This window comes from Mus caroli, unplaced genomic scaffold (assembly GCF_978045245.1).
Source record: "Mus caroli unplaced genomic scaffold, Mus_caroli_1 scaffold_3, whole genome shotgun sequence".
In the NCBI taxonomy this organism is placed as follows: Eukaryota; Metazoa; Chordata; class Mammalia; order Rodentia; family Muridae; genus Mus; species Mus caroli.
Genome location: NW_028227258.1, coordinates 77484635 through 77507360, shown reverse-complemented (window position 1 = coordinate 77507360; position 22726 = coordinate 77484635). Strand labels below are relative to the sequence as shown.

The window sequence follows — 22726 nt, the reverse complement described above, 5'->3', positions numbered from 1 at the left end:
TAGGGATGCATAATGAGCCCACTAAGCACCGCGACCCTCCTCGTCTAAGCCTGAACTAGCACAATTGGGCTGGAATATTTGCAGCTTTTCCTTTTGCTCTCTGCCTACTTTCTTTACTTCTTTTTATCTAGAATTGACTGAAATTAAGAATTTAATCCTACAAAACTGGTAGGAAATACAACTACTGGAAAGCAAAAATAAAAAATACCATCTGAACATAAGCAGTGACCTAATGTTGAAGTATTTTGGGGTACTTTTTACTGCCTTTTCAGAAAACTTTATAAAAATATGATAGATTGAGGAAACATCTGAGGAAACGTTAAACTTATTATTATACCTTTAATTTTACTTGCTTGGTGGTAAACTAGGTTGAGCAGTTACATTGGTTTGAAATTGCACTGTTAATTAAATTGTTAAATAAATTAAACTGCTGTTAAACAATGATATAGGTGGCAAGGCTGTAGATCTTTTCTATGAACATTCTAGGTTTTTCTAAGCATTTTTTAGAAATTAAAGGTTATCGTGCATAAACGTGTTTTCTTTTTTTTTTATAAACTTGTTTCTAATATGTTTGTTTTACCTTATTACGATAACTTTTGGCCTTTGGATGAACTTTGTCATTGATACTTGTCTCTATGACAATCTACTATAAGTGCCCAGTTGTCAAATGGAAACCCTTTCGGGCTTTTTTTTTTTAAATTGGATATTCGATTTATTTACATTCCAAATATTATCCCCTTTCCCGGCTTCCCCTCCGGACATCCCCTATCCCATCCCCCCTCCCGCTGCCTCTATGAGGGTGCTCACCCACTCCTGCCTTCCTGCCCTGGCATTCCCCTACACTGGGGCATCCAGCATTCACAGAACAAAGGGCCTCCCCTCCCATTGATGCCCAACAAGGCCATCCTCTGCTGCATATGCAGCTGGAGCCATGAGCTCCAGGTCTACTCTTTGATTGTAGTTTAGTCTCTGGGAGTTTTGAGGGATCTGGTTGGTTGATATTGTTGTTCTTCCTATGGGATTGCAAGCCCCTTCAGCTCCTTCAGCCCTTTCTCTAACTCCTCCGTTGGGGACCCCGCATGCAGTCCAGTGGTTGCAAACATCCATCTCTGTATTTGTCAGGCTCTGGCAGAGCCTCTCAGGAGACAGCCATATCAGGCTCCTGTCAGCAAGCACTTCCTTCCAGGCATCCACAATAGTGTCTGGGTTTGATGCCTGTATATGGAATGTATGTTGGGTAGGGCAGTCTCTGGATGGCCTTTCCTTCAATTTCCACTTCACACTTTGTCTTCAACACCAAACCCACTTGAGGGGCACTCTATAGTTTTCTACAGCAGACCTTAATCAAGAGAGAATTAAATTACAGATATAAATGTTAATGTGTAGAGCCTTTTTTCTCCTCACCTTTTAAGTTATTTTGATAATTCCATGGCTTCCATAGACAGAGGATTCTCAATCCCATTATTATAAATAGAGAAAACAGATATGCTAAATCCAGACAATTATTGGATTTGAATAAGTCTATGGGAATTTTGTCCATTTTCTTATTTGTTGCAAATCAAGCGTGACCATCATGATCTTGAGCGTCCCACTGTATCTAATGACTCATCTTCTGCTTGTCACTGTCATGTCTACTCTGCACCAGTCTCAGCTGCTCCCCTTCTTCCCTCAATCACCCATTTATGGCCTCAGGACCTCCACCCCTTCCTCAGACATACCAATCTTATTTTTAGCTTTGCTGTTCCCTGCCTGGAAGACTCTTACTCTAGATTTTTGCATGACTCTCACGTCATTCAACTTTCTACTGAAACTTTGTATCCTCAGACCGCTACCTTTACCCAAGTTGTTAGTGAGTCCTCTTTGACACTTTTTAGCCTTTTGCCATGCTTCATGGCATATAACACATTATACTACAGAATAATAAACATATAGTCAACATGTCTGTCTCTATCTACAAAATAAAAGCCAAGTCTTCAACCTGACCCTCAGAATCCTTCCAATTATTTTCTTTCCACTAATTATACTTCTTTAGATTTGTTAAATCAAACTCACTCTCCACATACCTATTTCCCAATTTCCTCTCCCCACCTTTGGAAAGGACATCACCCACGTGCTCAATTCTACACACATATCAAGAGTGTAATCGCACTGTCTCCAACATTCCTGATCCTATTCCTCTAAACTTCCACAACCTTAATCTGTCACTCTACAAGCACTATTACCTTATGGTTTCTTTCTAAATTTCATCAATTAATCAGCATACATTTTAAACACGAGGACTAAATTCAATTTACTGTTTAGACCTCAGAGTTACACAAAAGAAGAATGCAAATAATTATCACTTTCCATGAGTATTACCAGTTGTTATATAAAATTGCTAAATTAAGAGGAAGGCAGAAAAGAACTCAGGCTATAATTCCAGAACAATAAAATACAACCTGTCTTCTCTGATGTTACTTAAAGAATATACTACGTTTGTTTCCCAAATTCTTGCTCCTGTCTTAATCTTTCTGTTTAGTTTCTTAGATTGTCTAATCTTTTCCACTTTCAAGTGATGGTTCCTAATAACTCTGTTAATCTTTCCAAGATGCAAAGTCTTACTGTGTACACTTGGGAGGAAAACCTAAGGAGATTATAGCGTAAACCTAGTCCGATGCCTGGCATATGTGAGTATCTCAGCAAGTGGTACAACTGGACTACTGTTGTGCCTGGCTTACTCCACAAAACATAAAGAGCTCCAATTCTATCCACACTATTGAAAAAGACAGGATTTAATGGGCCCCATGTTGTATTTTTGCCTTACCAAATTCTGTAAGTCAGTCACCTGTCTTTTGTCTGTCTGAAACTTAAGTTTATTCAACTAAAACAATAGAAAATCAGTAACTGCTTTAACTATGGAATTGAATTATTCTATAGATCTATGTGGAACAAAAGAAAGCATTGCTTGTGCTTAATATTATTATGTGCCAAAAACAACTATCCTGACTTGAGCTCATTTTAAACAAAGTCATTGTTTATTCTTTCTCCCCCATTTAATTACCTACAATAGTCTATTCTCTTTCCTTTCTTTCCTTCTTTCTTTCCTCCCTAGTTTGATGAGCTACAATGGTCAGCCTTATAGGGTTTCATCAGAACCAATTATAAAACCTTCAAAAAGAAAAAGAAAAAAAGAAAAAAGAAAAACAAAGCAGGAATCAGACCCTGTGTCTATCACTGCAGGTGTGCTGAGTCTCAAGCATGGCATTCAGTCATTTTTAAAAGCTCTCTTCCCAGGTGGGTTCAGATGAGCGCTCAGAGAGTGAACATTCATGGGAATAGGTAAGCCAAAATGGGAGCCACCTATGACACTGAATACTACTAGTATTTTGATAGAAACTTTGAACCACTGTCATATTTCATTATATAGTAAATAAAACCTGTACAGTTTTCATTTTTATTTTGATGTGACAAATAAGCTTTACCTTCTAGAGTTTGAGACCAGACAAGTGTTTGTTAGAGTGGATTTAGCTATGTGATGTTTTTATTTATGAGTTAATTTCAATAAAGCAATTTTAGGTTTTTAGCTATTCTATAGGGCTGGAGAGATGGTTCAGTGGCAAAGAGCATTTCCTGTTCTTCCTAGAGGTCCTGAGTTCAATTCCCAGCAACCACATGATGGCTCACAACCATCTGTAATGGGATCCAATGCCCTCTTCTGATGTGTCTGAAGATAGCTACAGTGTACTCATATGTATATAATAAATAAATCTTTTTAAAAAAAAAAAAGCTATTCTATAAAGCTTTAGGTCACCAAAGCAAGTGTAAGTTATTCCTTATTTTAAAGAAGCCTCTCCCATTTTATCTTGTCACTATGCATAAGAGTTTATTATTGAATGGAATACCTTTAGCCAACTCAGTCAAGCTGGACAGTCCGAGGCCTTGATTAAGATGGGCTGACCTTACAAAGCAATACAAACACTCCAATCACCTCAACTCTAGACTGGACTTCTCCTGTGGCTGCTGAGCTGTACCGAGAGCTGAAGCATCAGTGCCACAATCAGACAGACCTAAAAGTGAGACGTGTTAGGCACACATTAAACATTCAGTTAAAAGACTGACATCAACCACTGACATTCTTATAAATATTGCACAGCATAATTAACTTATTTGTGGTCAGAATTTGTTTTACAAAACTATCTGGAGCTATATAAATTATCTATTGATTACACAGGTAAATGGTTCTAAGAAAACCAGAAAAAGTACTTATATAGAATGAAGAAAACAATTTTATAAAACCATATATATGTATAAGAAATTTCAAAAGACTATCAACTTGAGCTGACAGATAAAAACTGATCAAATGTCTAAAGCCAAATGTTAGTGATCTGTGGTCTCCCAAAGCAAAGCTGCAAACTAGAACACACGTCTCTTGCCCATACACTGGAAAAGTAACCTTCAATCCTGTAACAGATGTGACTGCTTGCTCTGTGAGTGACACACAACTCTCAGATTCCATCTGATAAAAGCTTAATGATCTACTCCTGCTTCTAATGTATCCAATAATACATGGGGAATGTCACTAGATAAAAGAGCTCAGGTAAGCACAAAAGTTCCAAAAAGTACTCTCAATCGAATCAGGGAAACAAACAGAATTGCCAGACATCATGCTAGGCCCTAAAGTACAAGAAATGGGCTTCTACTCTCAAAATAGACTACAAAGAACATTGTTATTGTTAACAAAAAGAATCAAACACCACATTAAGAAAATAATACAGTTCTGGAGAGACAGCTAAGCAGTTAAGAGCACTGACTGCTCTTCCAGAGGTCCTGAATTCAATTTCCGGCAACCACAGGGTGGCTCACAACCATCTGTAATGGGATCTGATGCCTTCTTCTGGTGTGTCTGAAGACAGCTAATGTACTCATACATAAAATAAATAAATCTTTAAAGAAGAAGGAGAAGGAGGAGAAGAAGAAGAAGAGAAAAGAATACAAAATGGCTGAGTGGGATTTAGCTCAAGAGCATACGATTGGTTCAATTCGAAAAATGTATTAATATATACTATCCTCATAAATTTAACATGATAAACATAGTATTTTCCAAGTATACCGAGATGGAGTATAGCTGGCAAAATTAAACACTCATTCAAAATTAAATACTCAAAGAAATAGAAATATAACTGAAAGCATCTTAGTACAAGCATGTGTTGTATCTTATTTAATAAAGAAATAACAGGCATTTCCACTAAGATTGAGAATAAGGCAAAAATTTCAGCCATCTCCACTCTTATTCAACATTGTACTAGAAGTCTTGACCATTCCAAACAGTTAAGAGAAATCAGAGTAATAATAAAGAACTTTATCTCTATTTGCAAACAATAGACAGTACATGTCCCCCTAAAAGAATCGATGATAAAAGTAATTCAAAACGAAAAGAATTCACTGAAGTAGCAAGATACAAAATATTCAAATATCATCAGCCTGAATATGTAACAACAATCAGTAGGCCAAATGACAGAAAAAAAATCCCATTTGTAATAACAAGACTAAATAGTAATAAAATAAGCAATGTGTAAATGCACACTGTAGCATTCTTCGAGACCATAAAACACTGGAAATCATCTATGTCTATACATACAAAAGTGATTAAACTACATCTAAACCAGGCAAGTTCAGCTTTTGCCACTGTGAAGTGTTGCCATTCACAAGGTTCATGCTCAAGAACCTTGTAGCTAAGTTTAGGAAAAAGTGTCACGATGTCCTAAGTGTACAGTTTTGTGCTGGGCCACACTTATAGCTACCTGTTGCCCATGTGGCCCACAAGCCATAGGTTGGACATGTCTGAAACTTTGTAACTGCTCACTGAAAAACCAAAGTCTGACAAGCTCATTTTGCTGCCTCTATCTAAGAAGGAACATAAGAAAGTGGGCAGGAAGCATAACTCGGAAACAAGGTAGATGGTTCCTCTACAGGGGCGGTGAGAAAATGGTGGGATGACGAGTTGGGAGGATGGCAAGGTACTGACACCTCTAGCTATAGTTTTAAAACTAACTCTGACTCTTAGAGTCATAATGCTCATATATCCTTGAAAATAATTTTAATGAAAACTATAACTAACAGGGTGAGTAGAAACTGAGAAACAGAAATACTAAGAAGCCAATCTGTGTAGTAGACAGATAACTAAGAAAGCAGAGAGGAAAAGGAAGTCAAATGGAGTGTGCAGATGGTCACGAAGCAAATGGGTAACCCCCCCCCACACACACCCGTGGGAGAAGCAGGAGGAGCAGCACTTCAAGATCAGACTCAGCTGGGCACAGCGGGAGGCTACCTAAAGGTTAAATGAAAATCTGTTTTAAAGGAAAAAAAGGAATAAAAGAAAATATAGATATTGGGAACTACATCTCAAACTGTCACAGGAAAGTTATAAGAGAGGAAAATGCTAACATGAACCCTGTGGGGTTGGCCTGGAATCAAACTTTTAATATGTCTGCATATATGTGCGTTAGTTTTCTCTCTGTACTGAGGAGTCTAGAAAGACTAAGTATACTTGCGCCCAGTCTTGGTCTCTAAACAGCATTCTCCAATGAAAAGAATAAAGATTCGGGGACAAACATTTCACTCTAAGGATGAGTCAAGAAAAACAGAAGAGATTACAATATGATCTAGTGTCAGAGAAATAAGGAAAAATTCCAAAAAGAATGGGAACACATCCAAAGAAAACAGGTGTCAGCTGAAGGAGCCACTAGTTGCTAAAGTTGGCTTAAATTGAGTAACAGCAACAAAACAGCATTTAAGGAAACAGACTACCAGGAGCCAGCCCTTAACAATATTCGCAAATAAATAAGTAAATGGGGAAAAGACCCTCAGAACTGACAATACAAACGGAAGCAGATGGTGAGACGGCACAATGGGTTCAAAGCGCTCGCTGTGCAAACCTGAGGTCCAACCCCAGCACCCACATAAAAAGCTGGGCATGGTCATGTTGCGTTGGGGAGGCAAGGGTTGCTGAAGTGTCCTGGCCTCCAGGCCAGCTTCAAGTTCAGTAAGTAGGAATCAGTCTCAAAGGGATGAAGTGGAGAGTGGGTGAGCAGACCCCTGAAAGCCTCCTCTGGGGTTTCTGAGAATGCACAGCAAGCCGGCACACAACTGTGCTCATACACCATCCATACAATGATACAACTGGCGGGCGGAGGCACCAGTACCTCAAGTCTGAGGCCAGTTTTGGCTACATCTTGAGTTTCTGGGATACACAGTGAGACCTTTATCTTCAAAGGGGGTCGCAGATTGAGGAGGAGAGCGGGAAACAGGATCATCAGGTAAACACCACAAACATTACAGACCAAACCCACTTGATAGATGCTAAAATTAGAAGGCCAATTTTTTTAAAAAATGGATCAAAGTTGGTTTTCCAGATTTTCCCACAATATGCTTACCAACTAACTAAAAGAGAAAAAAACCAGTAACTTCAGAGTGGAAAAATTCAGCATTCAAACTCAAAGAGACCAAGGAACTATGACAAATGAGATATATTGTTTTCATGGTGTTCTTGCTAAAAATGTGTGGGCCTGAACTAATCATGAAAACAAAATAAACACAAATTAAGAGACCCTGTGGTGACGTGAATATGAAGAGCCTCCAGAGGCTCATAGATTTGAATGTCTAGTCATCAGGGAGCTGCACTATTTGAGAAGATTTGGGAGGTGTGGCCTTGTTGGAGGAAGTGTTTCACTGGGTTTGGGTTTCAAAGGTCCAAGCCAGACCCAGTATGCATGCACACACATGAGCATGCGCACCTGCCTCTCCTCCCACAGAACTCTGAGCTACCTCTCCGGCACCATATCTACCTGAGTGCTGCCATGCTCCCCACCGTGATGATAATGATCTCCCTGTGAAACTGTAAGCAAGCCCACAATTAATGCTTTCTTTTATTTATAGATAGATAAATAGATGCCTTTGTCACAGTATCTTTTCATAGCAATAGAACAGTCACTAAGGCACAGTCTATAAAGTATCTGATTATACTTGTCAAAAAGTATAATTTTCATGACAAACAAAGGAAATTTACAGAGTAGAAAAGACTATGGAAGCTGGACATAGTGGCACACACCATTAATCACAGCATTCAGGAGGCAGAGGTAGGAACATATCAGTGAGTTTGAGACCAGCCTGATCTACTAAGTGAGTTTCAGGACAGTTAGAGCTACATATTGAGACCCTACCTCAAAAAAGAAGAGGAGAGAAGAGAAGAGAAGAGAAGAGAAGAGAAGAGAAGAGAAGAGAAGAGAAGAGAAGAGAAGAGAAGAGAAGAGAGGAAAGGGGAGAGGGGGGAGGGGGGAGGGGGAAGGGGAAAGGGGAAAGGGGGGAAGGGGGAAAGGGGGAAAGGGGGAAAGGGGAAAGGGAAGGAAAGAAAGGAAAGGAAAGGAAGAGGAAGAGGAAGAGGAAGAGGAAGAGGAGAAAAGTATGGAACCGGAACTAAATTCAGTGCAGGTTCCTTCCTAGACAGGATCCTATAATTGAAAAATAGTAGTTAAAAATTTAGGCTAATTTCAACAAGGGTAGCTTATCAGTAATTTTATACTAATGTTGATTATTTGCTCTTGATAATTACAGTTATGTAAGACATTAGCAATAAGGGGAACAGGGTGAGCAATATAAGAAATTCATTTTGCAACTGTTAAAGGACCTAAAATTAGAACAAGGGCTTTAAATAATAAGCATTTCTAAGCAGAAGTGGAGAAGCTACCTTGAGCTAGAAGGGGAAATTTCTTCCGCTGAGATGGGACTGGAAAGAAAAGGCCTACAGATGGAAAATGAAAGACAGCTCAGGCCCTCATTTCCCTTATCTTCTCTTTGGTGAGAAGGGAGTAACTGTCTCCAAGATTAAACAGTAGCAATTAGGAAACTATGAGACAACTAAATAAATGATCAAGGCAGACAGAGGCTACAACATTTCTGAGAATTGCAGAGATATTAAATCCATGCAATTTTACCTGTTCCATTCTATTCCATGCTTATTTTTTAAAGTTATGTTTATCCATAACTTAGATGACTAATACACATATGTGGGCATGAGACCTAAAAACCATGTTCGTGGGGATGGAGAGATGGCTCAGCTGTTAAGAACACACACTGCTCTTGTAGAGGACCTAAGTTTGGTTTCCAGCACCCATTTCAGGTCGCTCACAACCACCTGTAACCCTGTTCCAGAGGAACTTAGCGCCTCTGACCTCTGTAGACTCAGACACACACACACACACACACACACACACACACACACACACACACGCACACACAAGCACACACATGCACACACTTTTAAAAAAATAAAGTTAATGAGACAGGCATAGTGGTGCAGGCCTTTAATACCAGGAATCAATAGGCAGAATTAGGCAGATCGCTGAGTTCAAGGCAAGCCTGATCTTCACAGCAAGTTCTAGAACAGCTAGGGCAAAACAGAGAAACTTATCTTGAAAAACAAAAAAAGTTAGGGACTTGTAATTTGTGCTCTGTGTGTGTGTGTGTGTCTGCAGACATATACATATATACATACACATGACAGGCAGGATGATCATTCAAGCCTCAAACCTTACCAGTTTAGGCTAATGAGTACCTGCCTGTCTGTCTCTGTCTCTCTGTCTCTGTCTCTCTGTCTCTGTCTCTCTCTCTGTGTCTCTCTCACACACACACGGAGTAAGCCATCCATTTTCTGCTAGAGGCATATCTCAAGTGGTAGTCTGTAGTGCTCTGAATTAGCAAAGCCATGAAGTAAAGCCTACCTAGTCTCACAAAAAAGATACACCTTTTCTGAACTTTATAGAAAGGTAACTTTTTTTTCTTTTCTTTCTTTTTGTTTTTTCCAGATAGGTTTTTCTCTGTGTAGCCCTGGCTGTCCCCGAACTCACTCTGTAGACCAGAATGGCCTCAATCTGAGAGATCTGCCTGCCTCTGCCTCCTGAGTGCTAGAATTAAGGCATGCCATTGCCTGGCTAAATTTAGCCATTTTTTAATACTGTCTTTCAAACAGAGTAACAAATTACTACTACAAATTACCAATAATGTTCAAGCCCTCATAGGCCAGTTATATCATAGGCCAAATATCTTACGTTATATCTCAGGCTTATTCTCTATAACCAGGTAGAGGTATTCATTAGCTAATAAACTACTAATTACCAGTAATTTATATATATATAAATGAGTGCCTGAGCTGTCTTTCACTTTCCATCTGTAGGCCTTTTCCTTCCAGTCCCATCTCAGCGGAAGAAATTTCCCCTTCTAGCTCAAGGTAGCTTCTCCACTTCTGCTTAGAAATGCTTATTATTTAAAGCCCTTGTTCTAATTTTAGGTCCTTTAACAGTTGCAAAATGAATATATATATATATATATATATATATATATATATATATATACATATATATATATTTCAAGTTTATAAGTCAATTACAATGATTTGAGATTCGTTAGCTTTTACTAAATAAAAATCACTTGATTTCTACAAACTGAAGAAAGTAACATATTCAGAGGGAAGTCAAATAAAAATTTTAATGTGGGAGAATTTAGTAAGGGGAATTCTGTGTCCTACAAAATTTAAATGCAATCAGGGTCTTTTTAGAACTCAGGGAAAATAGAGCAACAGGTAGTAGATTTGCCTGGTTCCCCAAAATAAGAATCAAAAAACTCCGGACAACATAGAAAAAAACAAAATCCCAGTAGTCATAGTCTCTATGACCCACCGAGTCTAAGATTCCGAAGCTGAATATTAAACATCTATGAGATGAGAGCTACTATACAGATATCAGAGTGTTTCAAACTAACATGCCATATACCCCAGGAGCTCTGGAGGTAAGCTGAAGAAAAACAGACATTGCAAGGAAGACATAAACAAGACATACATGGTAATATCATATTGAATATAAATGTAAATTCTTCTTTTAGTGAGAAAGTATATTATGGAATCTAAAGCAAAATTCATATGAATAATACACATAAGACTTGAAAGAAACTTACAGATTTTACAAATAATAATGTGATACTTCAACCAGGCATGATGGTTCACACTGGTAATCCCAGCACTTAAGAAGTGAAGGCAAACCAACAGATTGGAAAAAGATCTTTCTCAATCCTACATCCAATAGAGGGCTAATATCCAATACATACAAAGAACTCAAGAAGTTAGACTCCAGAAAATCAAATAACCCTATTAAAAAATGGGGAACAGAGCTAAACAGAGAAGTCTCAACTGAGGAAACTTGAATGGCCAAGAAGTACCTAAAGAAATGTTCAAAATCCTTAGTCATCAGGGAAATGCAAATCAAAACAACCCTGATATTCCACCTCACACCAGTCTGAATGGCTAAGATCAAAAACGCAGGTGACAGCAGATGCTGGCGAGGATGTGGAGAAAAAGGAACACTCCTCCATTGCTGGTGGGATTGCAAGCTTGTACAACCACTCTGGAAATCAGTTCCTCAGAAAATTGGACATAGTACTATCTGAGGACACAGCTATACCACTCCTGGGAATATACCCAGAAGATGCTCCAACATATAACAAGGACACATGTTCCATATGTCCATAGCAACCATATTTATAATAGCCAGAAGGTGGAAACAATCCAGATGTCCCTCAACAGAGGAATGGATACAGAAAAGGTGGTACATTTACAAATGGAATACTACTCAGCTATTAAAAAATAATGACTTCATGAAATTTGTAGGCAAATGGATGGAATTTGAAAATATCATTCTGAGTGAGGTAACTCAGTCACAAAAGAACACACATGGTATGCACGCACTGATAAGTAGATATTAGCCCAAAAGTTCGGAATACCCAAGATTCAATTCACAGACCATATGAAACCCATGAAGAAGGAAGACCAGGAATACCCAAGATTCAATTCACAGACCATATGAAACCCATGAAGAAGGAAGACCAAAGTGTGGATGCTTCAGTGCTTCTTAGAAGGGAGAACAAAATACTCACAGGAGGAAATAATGGAGACAAAGTGTGCAGCAGAGATGAAAGGAATGACCATCCAGAGATTGACGGACCTCAGGATCCATCCCTTATACAGTCACCAAACCCAGACACTATTGTGGATGCTGGGAAGTGCTTGCTGACAGGAACCTGATATGGCTGTCTCCTGAGAGGCTCTGCCAGAGCCTGACAAATACAGAGGCAGATGCTCGCAGTCAATCATTGGACTGAGTGCAGGGTCCCTGTTGGAGAAGGGACTGAAGGAGCTGAGGAGGTTTGCAGTCCCCTGGGGGGAGCAACAGTGTCAACCAGCCAGACACCCCCACCCCCCGAGTACCCAGGGACTGGACCACCAACCAAAGAGTATAATACATGGAGTGACCCATAGCTCTGGCAGCATATGTGACAGAGGATAGCCTTGCTGGACATCAGTGGGAGGAGAGGCCCTTGGGCCTGAGGATGCTTGATGCCCCAGTATAGGGGAATGCCACGGCAGAAAGACAGGAGTGGGTGGGTGGGGGAGCAACCTCATAGAGGCAGGGAGAGAGGAGATGGGATGGGAGGTTCGGAAGGGAAGACCTGGAAAGGGGAAAACATTTGAAATGTAAATAAAAAAGATATCCAATTAAAAAAAAAAAAAAAGAGGTGAAGGCAAGAATTCAAAGTCATCCTCACAGTGAGTTCAAGGCCAGCCTGGGCTATATGAGATCTCAGCACAAAAATCTTTTGTAAAATATTAAAATGTGAGTCTTCAAAGAGAGGTCTTAAGAGTTATTCTCTGTAGGAATACTTTAATAAAAGCATTCTGAGGAACACTACAAATGGAGTCAAGGAGGTATGGGGTAATGCGGAACACTAAGGGAAGAAAGCAGCAAGCTTTGGACTTACTTTGATCTAACTTTGCTTGATTTCTTTGCAGTGTTTACGTTTGACATTCCAGAGCCTGATAACCATTATAATGACTAGTGGCTCTATTTCCTTGAGATTTTTTTTTTTCCATTCAGTTAAGTGTGATGAACAAGAAGGCTTGTTTTAATGCCACAATTCAGGACTAATCTTCATGACAAATTGACTAATTTACAACTTAAGAAATAGAGCAGTTCTGTTAATTAACTCTATATATTTAGAGTTATTTAGAGTTGAAAGTAATATCCAAAATATGATGTTTCCCTGTCAAAACAACTTAATTGTCTTCTATGACAGTCTTCCTAAAACAAAGCAAAAAATCCTTCCCTTACATCCCAATGAAAATTATACTAAACTGAAAATGGCTTTCCATACAACATATTCAAAGTATATTATATTCCTTTTCATAAGCAGGATAGCCAAATAAAAAGAAACAATACTTCTGTCTTTGTATCAACAACTATCTGGTAAGTGTTTATCTTGATAGAGAAATAAGTTGAGTTTGTATTACTTAATAATTGATGCATCAGTCTGGAATTCAGAAGTAGAAAGCTTTGAATTACAGTTAGCTCTTATTATATGTCATAAAGAGAAAAACTGGTAAGTTAACCTAACAGATGGTCAACAACAGCCATCCCTACCACCATAGCCAACCTTTAAAATATGTAATAAAATCAACTATCTGGAAAAGCCTTTTTCTTTTCTCCATTGTGTTACAGAGAAACGAATGCAGTGGAAAGTGGTAAGATTCTCACACCTGCATTACTCTCTGAAAAGGAAGCTAGCTGTAAATAAATGTTAGACTGTTCCGTTTAGTGTGGCCTCTGTCTTTCACAGATGGCTAGCTGGGCTCCAGCATGTCAGCAGAACCAATGGCACTACAGTGATTGCTATTCACTCCAAGATCCAACAACTTCCTTGTTACTCGGTATTACAGGTATGAACTACTTTTCTGCCTTAGTAATTGATCATTGGAAAGTTACTAAGTTACCCAAAACCATATCAAATAACAGCCCCCCTCAAAATTCACAGGCAGAACTTCAGTAGAAAATGAGCTCATGGTAAGCACAGTTTAATACAGACAGGTACAGATCATCATATAAAATGCTTAAATACATTCTTCTTCCTGTACAAATCAGCACACACACAACATTTCCTTGCTCTATCTCCTGAGAGGCCCTAGAAGCAATGACAAACAATATTCTCAGCAGAGAGAACATACACAGCGCAGATACTGATCTCTAATAGCATTTTCCAATAAAAAGAACGGTCACGCTAGGAGAATGGATAGTTCAAGAACAGGGAAGGTAATACCCTAGGTGACCCAGGAGTATCTGGCAGAAGAGAAGTTAAAACCAAATGAACAACCTCAAAAAGAGCTTTAAAAAAAAAAAAAAACCAATCAACATAATGGCAAAGGTATTTCAAGAAACCAATTAAAAAGGCTGTAAGAACAACTTATAAAAAGCATTGCTGAATTATAACCCAAAGTATAAAACATGTATTCATTTGTCCAAACAAGACAGTCTGGAGATCCTGCTTAGCTGTTAAGAGAGTACGTATTGCTCTCACACAGGACTGGAGACTGGCCCCCAGCACCCATGTCAGATAGCTTACAACCACCTGTAACTCCAGCTCTAGGGGGACTGAAGTCCATGGGCACCTACGCAGGCAGCACTCACACACACACACCTTAAATTAATATAAATTTTATAGAAATGACGGAATGAACCAATAAACAAGGAGAAATATTCCCCTATCAATTTATTTCCAAAATGTTTATATGAACACTCCTCCCTTTAGGAAGTATAACATAGCTCTCCACTTTCTATCGTTGCACCATATACAGAAATGCCTTCTATAAAAGGCAATATTCAAAGGGAAGGGCTCAAAAAGAGTAGTAACATCCCAGCAAACAAATCTGACAAAGCGAGACTGCCTGCCTGTCATAAAGGTTACCATCAGCAGTGGGGTTACAGTGCAGTCAGGAAGGGCACTTTTACTCTGAGCTTCTCCTCCCCAGGCTAATCACAACAAAACACTAGATAACCCCCACAGATGTAGGTATAAGATACCTTTAAATAGTAATCTGCAAAACTACCAACTCATGACAAGCAAGGAAACTGGGCCAGGCAGGGGTGGTGCATGCCTTTAATCTCAGCATTGGGAACGCATATGCAGACGGATCTCTGAGTTCAAGGCCAGTCTGGTCTATAGATCAAGTTCTAGGACAGCCAAGGCTACATAGAGAAACCCTGTCTCAACCTTCATCCCCACCCTGCAAAAAGCAAGGAAATCTGTGAATTTCAATGCCAAGAATACCTGATGACTGGGTGGGATCCTGGAAAAGAAAAAGGACAGTAGGGAAAAGCTGACACAATGTAAATAATTGTGTCACACTAATGACATATGTTCATAGGGAAATGGAATGCTCGGGTACCTCTGAATCATCTTCTTAGCAATTCTCTAAGTCTAGCCAAAAGTTCATTAAAATAATCTAAAAAAATCACACTATTTTATAAATTATTAATATTGTATTAATGAGAATTGAGAAACCAGCAATTTAGTTTACAATGTATTATTATTTTAATTATTATAACAATTCAAACTCAAAAATCTTTAAAAAAAAAAAACAGCAAAAAAAGCTATGAGCTGAAATCCTTAATACCAGCAATTTAGAATAATGAATAAATATTTAGATGTTGGGTCTGGAGCCACGGCATGTACACCTACATACACACACATAAACACAATAAATATATATGAATTATTAATAAACCAGGAGCTAGAAAGATGGCTTACTGTTTAGAACACTTGCTGCTCTTGCAAAAGACCTAGCACAGAATGCATCCACAATACAGACAACCAGGCACACACACTTACAAGTATAAAGAAAAAAAAGTTATTTAAAAAAACTTTTAAGGACCAATGGAGGCCAGCTTGGTTAAGTGTAGTTTCATGGAACATAATTCAAGGTAAGGCCTAAGAATTACAACTGTTAAGGAGTTTTCTTTTTACTCTAAAAGCAAGCAAAGTCACAAAACGAAGGCTACATACAAGTTTCAGGCAAGGTGATGGTTGCTATGTACTATAATGCTAAATACTGGCTGGCCATGGCTGCCTCAGGGAAGAAGATGGAGATCCTCACAGACACAAGTGAGGCTATGTAACCTGGCCTCCACCAAGTTATTTCTGACTGGTGAATAAAGATGACTACAGTCAATCGCTGAGTAGAAGAGAGGTAGGCAGGAGACTACAAGGGAAGAGAAGAGAAGGTGGAGAGAGGAGATCTCTACCCAATGGGGTAAATGATCCTAAGAATTGGCCCTGAGGGCTGGCCAGTTAAAGTAAGAGCCCAAGCAGAACATGGCAAGTCATATCTTAGGAGTATTGATAAGGTAGTAGATATCAATAGCTTAGAGGGTAGATGTACTGGCTGGTTTTGTGTCAACTTGTCACAGCTAGAGTTATCACAGAGAAAGGAGCTTCAGTTGAGGAAATGCCTCCATGAGATCCAACTGTAAGGAATTTTCTCAATTAGTGATCAAGGGGGAAAGGCCCCTTGTGGGTGGGACCATCCCTGAGCTGGTAGTCTTTGGGTTCTATAAGAGAGCAGGCTGAGCAAGCCAGGGGAAGCAAGCCAGTAAAGAACATCCCTCCATGGCTTCTGCATCAGTTCCTGCTTCTTGATCTGCCCAAGTTCCAGTCCTAACTACCTTCAGTGATGAAGCTGAATAAATCCTTTCCTCCCCAACTTGCTTCTTGGTCATGATGTTTATGCAGGAATAGAAACCCTGACTAAGTAGATATCTGCCCAGCTCTAGTGCTGTTTAAAGGCTACTTATAAATATAAAAGTTCTGTGTCTTTCACCTGGGAACAGAATTATCCAAGGCAGGTAGAAACCCCCCATTAAATATTTTCAACAACAGATGATAGCGTGCAAACTAAAGCAATGCATGGAAGTAGGGTCAAGAGCCATTATAAAGAAAAATTATTATCTGTTGACACATATGACATTACCAAGGAGGGGAGGTAAGAATTGTTCCACATTTTCAAAATTTTATGTCAGATAATGTCATCACTCACTGAAAACAGAAACAAGGAAAAGAAAAGCAATGTCTGGGAGGAAGGAAGAGAAATGAGTCTAGTTTTGGATATAATGACATCTTTAGGTCTCAAGGAAAGGCATCAACCAGATAGCAAGGAGTACAAACCTACAGCTCGAAGGAAACACAAAACCTACATGCCCTTAGCAAAGCTGACAGCTTTATCCTAGAAAAAGAGTTACCAGCATAATAATCCCAAACATGCAAGAAAATCATTAGACTTTGGCCATCTGGAGTTAGTTAGAAAGCCAAGAGAGAACACAGCTATATCTTGTCAGCTAAAACAAAGCTGCTAAACACCATGGGGAAATAGAAAATTTTCACATCTTGGTTCAGTAACATACTAATTATGTAACAAATCACAGCATTTCAATGTGTTTACCAGGTTGGAAAATACTGTTAGAAATGTTCTAAATCTGTGCTGTCCTAAAAGGCAGGCACCAAAACAAGTGACCACTGGGCACTGACATGTGGTTGGTACAACTGAGAGAATTTTATTTAATTTCAAATAACTTAGCCACAAGATTAGAGGCTTCCTGATGTTAATTTGATCCTCAATATATTTTGAATTAACTGGGAGGGGACCTGGGACCTAGGGGTAAGGGTGGGATACTGAGAATAGAAGAAATCTTCATTCCATCTGCTTATTATATAGTTGAAAATTGTATTTCGAGGCCATTTAATATAAGGCTGGAGAGATAGCTCAGCAGGTAGACTTCTGTTTCACAGCCTTTTTTTATACAACCCCGAGGTGGCACTGCTATCAGCCTGACTTCCAGACAGCCACCATCTTCCCAACCTCACCATGCTCTGCAGCCCCTAGAGTAACTCAGTTTCCAACATCCACCAGTAGTGTTAGCTTCCACCCAAGGCTATGTGAATTTAAGTACTTTGCTAAATTTAGTTCTCCCTCTATCCCAAATGATCATGCTGAAATTCATGGTTCCAAACTCGGCCAAGGCTGGTTAGTCTCCAATCTTATAGGTGATAATTCATACAATCCAACAAACTTGTACCTCTCTCCAGAGCCCTATCAGCTACCAATCTATAGGCCTTTTGTCCCGTGTTACAATACGATATTCAAGGAGGTGCTCATCCACTAAAGAGTAATAGAGGAGAAGATCCTTTTCTCAGTGTCTAAGATATAACCAACAAGCTATCTCCAACTCATTCCACAAATGTTACAATGGAAGTTTCTAGGAGCTATCTACAGGCATACACCTAAGGTCAAATCCTGGCTCCACCAGGATTATTTTAGGCAAATTATGTTAGCTCTATTGGTCATTTCGTTTCAGTCTCTTCGTCTACAACAGTAGCTCTCAACCTTCGTAAAGCTGTTAACACAGTTCCTCATGTTGTAGTGACCTCCAACCGTAAAATTCTTTTCATTGCTGCTTCATAACTGTAATTTTGCTACTGGTATGAGGCATCCCGTAACTATGTGTGCCCCAAAGGTCTTAGTTCACCCCTGCGAAAGGCTCCCAAAGAGGCCATGACACACAGGTTGAGGACCGCTGATCTGAACGATGGGGAGGAGGGAGCATCCTTAGACGGTTGCTAGGAGGATGGGTCGATAGTGAAAAGCACTTGGCACCATGTACAAAGCAAGCAAATAAATGTACCTGTCACTGTGGGGCTACACAGAATCTAGCTTCTAAATCTGCTTTTATCTTACAAGCAACTAGCTTAGCACTGACTGCTCCGCCAAGTGAGGATGCTACACTGAGGGGAAAATCATGATTTTTGTGAAGAGAAGAAATTAGTTACTTTAGGTAACTTATTATGAGCTGTGCAGGTAACACTGTATGAAATGAGCTTCAAAATGTTACAGTTTCAACCTCCAAACACTTTAAAACCAAATCAGTAAGTAAATATGTGCTCCAAGACTTACATAAAGCTTAGAAAGATCCTCACTTACAAGAAAGAAACAATAAATAGCATGCATAATATGGAATAAAGAGAAGGGGGTGTCAAAAATGCTGAAGCCATATGGACTACAGAAAACATTTCTGCCCTTCCTTAGGGAAGCCCAAGGCAGACAGCTCCCGATAAAAGCAAGATAATATAAAGTAAAGGACAGCCTTCATTCCAATGCTTTATTCTGAGTTGTACCCAGTGGGCTGGGGATATTTAGTATGCATTAAATAGTGATAAACACACCAGCTTAGAAATTCTCTGTATTGGCAAAGCAATGGGCACAGCCAGCCTTCCCTAAAAAGAAACCTCAAAACCACCAACCAGGAACTAACTTGGTTCCTTCTATAGGTCCAGAAAGGAATGTAGAAATGCGGCAGTTTTGAAGTAGTGAGATTTCAGGACCAGGCTGAAATCCCTGCACTCTACTCTGCATAACACCCGAGTAAGCCATGTGCAACTTGGGGAAACAGCAGCTCCGTGAATAAACTGTTTCCTTTAGCTTCAACAAGACACTAGACCAGTACTTCTTAATCATGCTGCACATTCCACGTCTTTTAAGAATTTGATAAGAAGAATGCATTTCCCCAGAACACACACATACAAACTTTGCACGACATTTCGGGGTAGAGATAGAAAAACCCCTGATTCCTGGACTGAGACACCAACCCAGGATTAAAGCAAGCATAATCCAAGAAAAGTAACATCTTGTCAAGCAGGAAACAAAACAGCTCAGGCAAAGCCTTTAATTCAGAAAATCATAGTGGAAATATGCTGTTTTCATATATACTGTTAAACTTTGGAGTTAGAAGGAAGCGTTGGTCACGGTGAACAAGAAAAACAAAAACGAAAATTAAAAGCAAGTAAAAATAGAACAAATACAAGAAAAGTGTACATTGCCGAAACACTTGCTCTGAAAGAGCAGCCACGAAATACAAGCCAAGCCATTCCTGCAGCCTCCAGAGAACTGACCAACCGTCACCAATCTGGTGCACCTTTCTTTAGCAATCAAGTTAATCAAATGACAAGTGTGAACACACCTTCACAGTTGTGAAAGCAACTTTTCACAGTTGTGAAAGCAACTTTTCACAGTTGTGAAAAGCTCTGCGATTCTTTCATTCGTCCTCCGCCCCCCTGATCAGATAAGAACCAAGAAAGGATAGTTCAGGAAAAAATAAAGGAGGGACGCACAGAAATCCTGAAAGGATGACTTAAAGGATCTGCAGGAAGTGTAAAATATAAACTTTTTGAGATCAGAGGGTTCAAGAGGAAAACAAGAACAAAGCCAAGGAAGCAATAACAGGGGAGAAAGTCTAGAATCTAAGCACTTAACACACACACACACACACACACGCTTCCTTTCCTAGACACGTAAAGAGTAGTTAACTTGCAATAAGGAGCGCACCAGAAGGCAGGGCCACAATTTCCTCCTCCAAACTCCAGCATTCCTTGGACGCCCTCACCAGCACTCAGGCTTGGGACTTTTCAGGCAGGGCGCCTCCCTCGGCAACGGTGTCAGGCAATCTCTCCGAGAGATTGCTACCTCCCTTCCTCTCACAGCAGGAGAGAGGAAGCAGGACACTCAGGGAAGAGCAGGGGGAAAGGCGGCCCACTCGGACAGAGTCCAGAAAGCCCCAGACCCTGCCAACTCTTCCCACTGCTGAGCGGAGCCGCCCCAGGGGCCGGTGCTGCCCCCCTTCACTCCAGAACACACTCAGACTCAGAGGGACAGGAGGGACCAAGGGGCGGACTTGGCTGCTCCCAGGGATGGAAGTGCCCAGGAGCAAGTTTGAGGAGAGTAGCCGCAGGCGACTCATCCATCCGTCGGGGTGCACGCCACCCCAACCCCATCCTTTCCGCCGCGGCCCCGCCCTCACCTGTCTGTCAGCGGGGAAGCCGGCAGCGCTCCGTCGCGGGCTCTCCCGGTCGCAGCCTTCGGGAATCGCGTCGGCCAGAGGCAGAAGGGACCGGAAGCGCAACCGGGAGCTTTTCCTTCGTCTCCTCCCCCACGCCTCGGGGGCGGGGAGCAGCTACAGCTGTCACAGGCTCCCGGCAACCAACCGCCGAGGACACTTGCACCCGCGACCTCTCAACCCGGCCTCCGACGCTTGCACCCTACCCGCGAAGCCGGAAGTGAGCAGACCGGAAGTGCGGGGTCTTGGGTCCCGGACAGCCTCTCTCTGGAAGCCAAGCCCGGGCCCCGCCACGTCTCTATGGTGCGCGCGCCGTCTCCCAGGGGGCTGGGTCCTCCCGACTCCGCCCCGGGCCGCGGCCGGTGAACTACATCCGGGAATCCGCACGGGCCGTTGCCGGGGTAACCGGGTTGCAGCGTGGAGGAACAGTCGGTAGTTTGCGAAGTGCAGCCCTCCAGCCAGACATCCTCTACCCTTTTCCCACACGCGTACTCCGCGTCTGGAGGGTGGAGGTGGCCTTAGCTCACCACCGCGCAGCCGAAAGTTCGTCAACCACCGGAGAGAACGAACGGGATGTGGAAGGGATGGAGCGAAGATGAGTATACCGGCGCTGGCAGCACGGAAGCCCGCCCCTCGCTTTCTTAGGTGTCTCGATAGCTCTCCGCGACCACCGCACTCGTACCAGTCTGTGCGTCAAGACCGACATCCGTGAACGTGCGGTGGTAGCTCTGTTTCTGTGCTCGCTCTCTGACAGTGGGCTCATAGTACTTTTCTTCGCTGCTCCTCTTTTGCCGGCAACCGAACTCTGCCTTCCTGCTCATCATCCCCTCTTAAGTAGATCGTTGACGCCCTGTCCACAGAAACAGTTCAACTGTCCCTTCTCCCAGAGCTCTTCTTGGTCGTTTCCTACCAGGCTTTGGGGGTACCTGCGAGAATCTTCCCTATCCCCAACGGTGTTAGATAATGAGTTTAAATATCCCTGTACTGTGTCTTCCTCGGTCTGGTTAATAGTAACACTACATACATTTACATAATGCACTACACTTATTTCAAACCTAAATAACGGTATTGTCTTAGATTGCTAGCACATCAACTCAAACAAAACATCAACAAAAACAGTGCTGACATGCCCAAACATAAATCTTGTATAAAGGGCTTTTCTGTTCTGAAATTGAGCTATAAAGGGAGTGTGTGTGTGGGGGGGGGGCATTCTCTCAATCTGTAATTACTCAGCAATGTATTGTGAATTTTCCTAGTCAAAGCCATCCTCTTGAGTTGAAACCCATTAGTCTTCTCCATTATTAGAAAGGGGCCCCTGTCTAGTGTAACTCTTGCTCTCATTATGTAAGAACTGAATAAGACTTGTAGCTAAGTGCAAGTGTCATCATGTACAGGGCTTCTGAAGGGTGACTTGGAAAACATGTCTTGCAATGCCCAGTTGTGTATGAATGGTGTGGACAGCTAGTACTTAGCAAAACTGGGTGTCTCCTTGAGGATGCCTGGTGGTGTTTCTTTAAATTTGGGGATACTTGGCTTCTTTTATTGTCTATTTGTTCTTAAGTGGTATACTTTCTCTAAGAATTGCTGATAGTTTTTATGATGGTTCTGGTGGACTTGGAACTAATGCTAATTTCCTTTGATAAAGATGCTATTAGTTGTCTATTCTAAGTAACTGATCGATCAGTCCAGTGAGGTTCTGGTATTCTGCATGATTATCCTTATCCATAATAGTGTGGTGAGCAAGACTATGATGGGATTAATTTATTTCTCCAAGATTTCTTTTGCTCCAAGAGAAATTCAAATATAGGCCCACCTTTAGAAACACTGAAATCTGCTTCAGTTGGTGATGAAAAATTGCAAAATACTTCTGTACATCATTTGGACTGAAGGAAGCAGAGGCTTGTGTTCTTTGGATTTGGGGAAATTTTTCACTC

At 40.8% G+C, this 22726-nt stretch overlaps 1 protein-coding gene across 3 annotated transcripts in view; it reads right to left on the bottom strand.

Moving 5' to 3' along the window:
• Positions 1-21105, bottom strand: part of Arfip1 (ARF interacting protein 1) — a 90203-nt gene extending 69098 nt beyond the window's left edge. Inside the window, exon 1 of one of the 3 annotated variants that reach the window (XM_021158821.3) lies at positions 20757-21105. The gene's annotated coding sequence lies outside the window, so the exon portion shown is untranslated. Of the gene's footprint in view, positions 1-3881; positions 4046-20756 lie in introns of those variants that run through there. The other 2 variants (XM_021158822.3, XM_029475196.2) reach the window with 2 other exon arrangements.
• Between the last annotated feature and the right edge of the window lie 1621 nt (positions 21106-22726).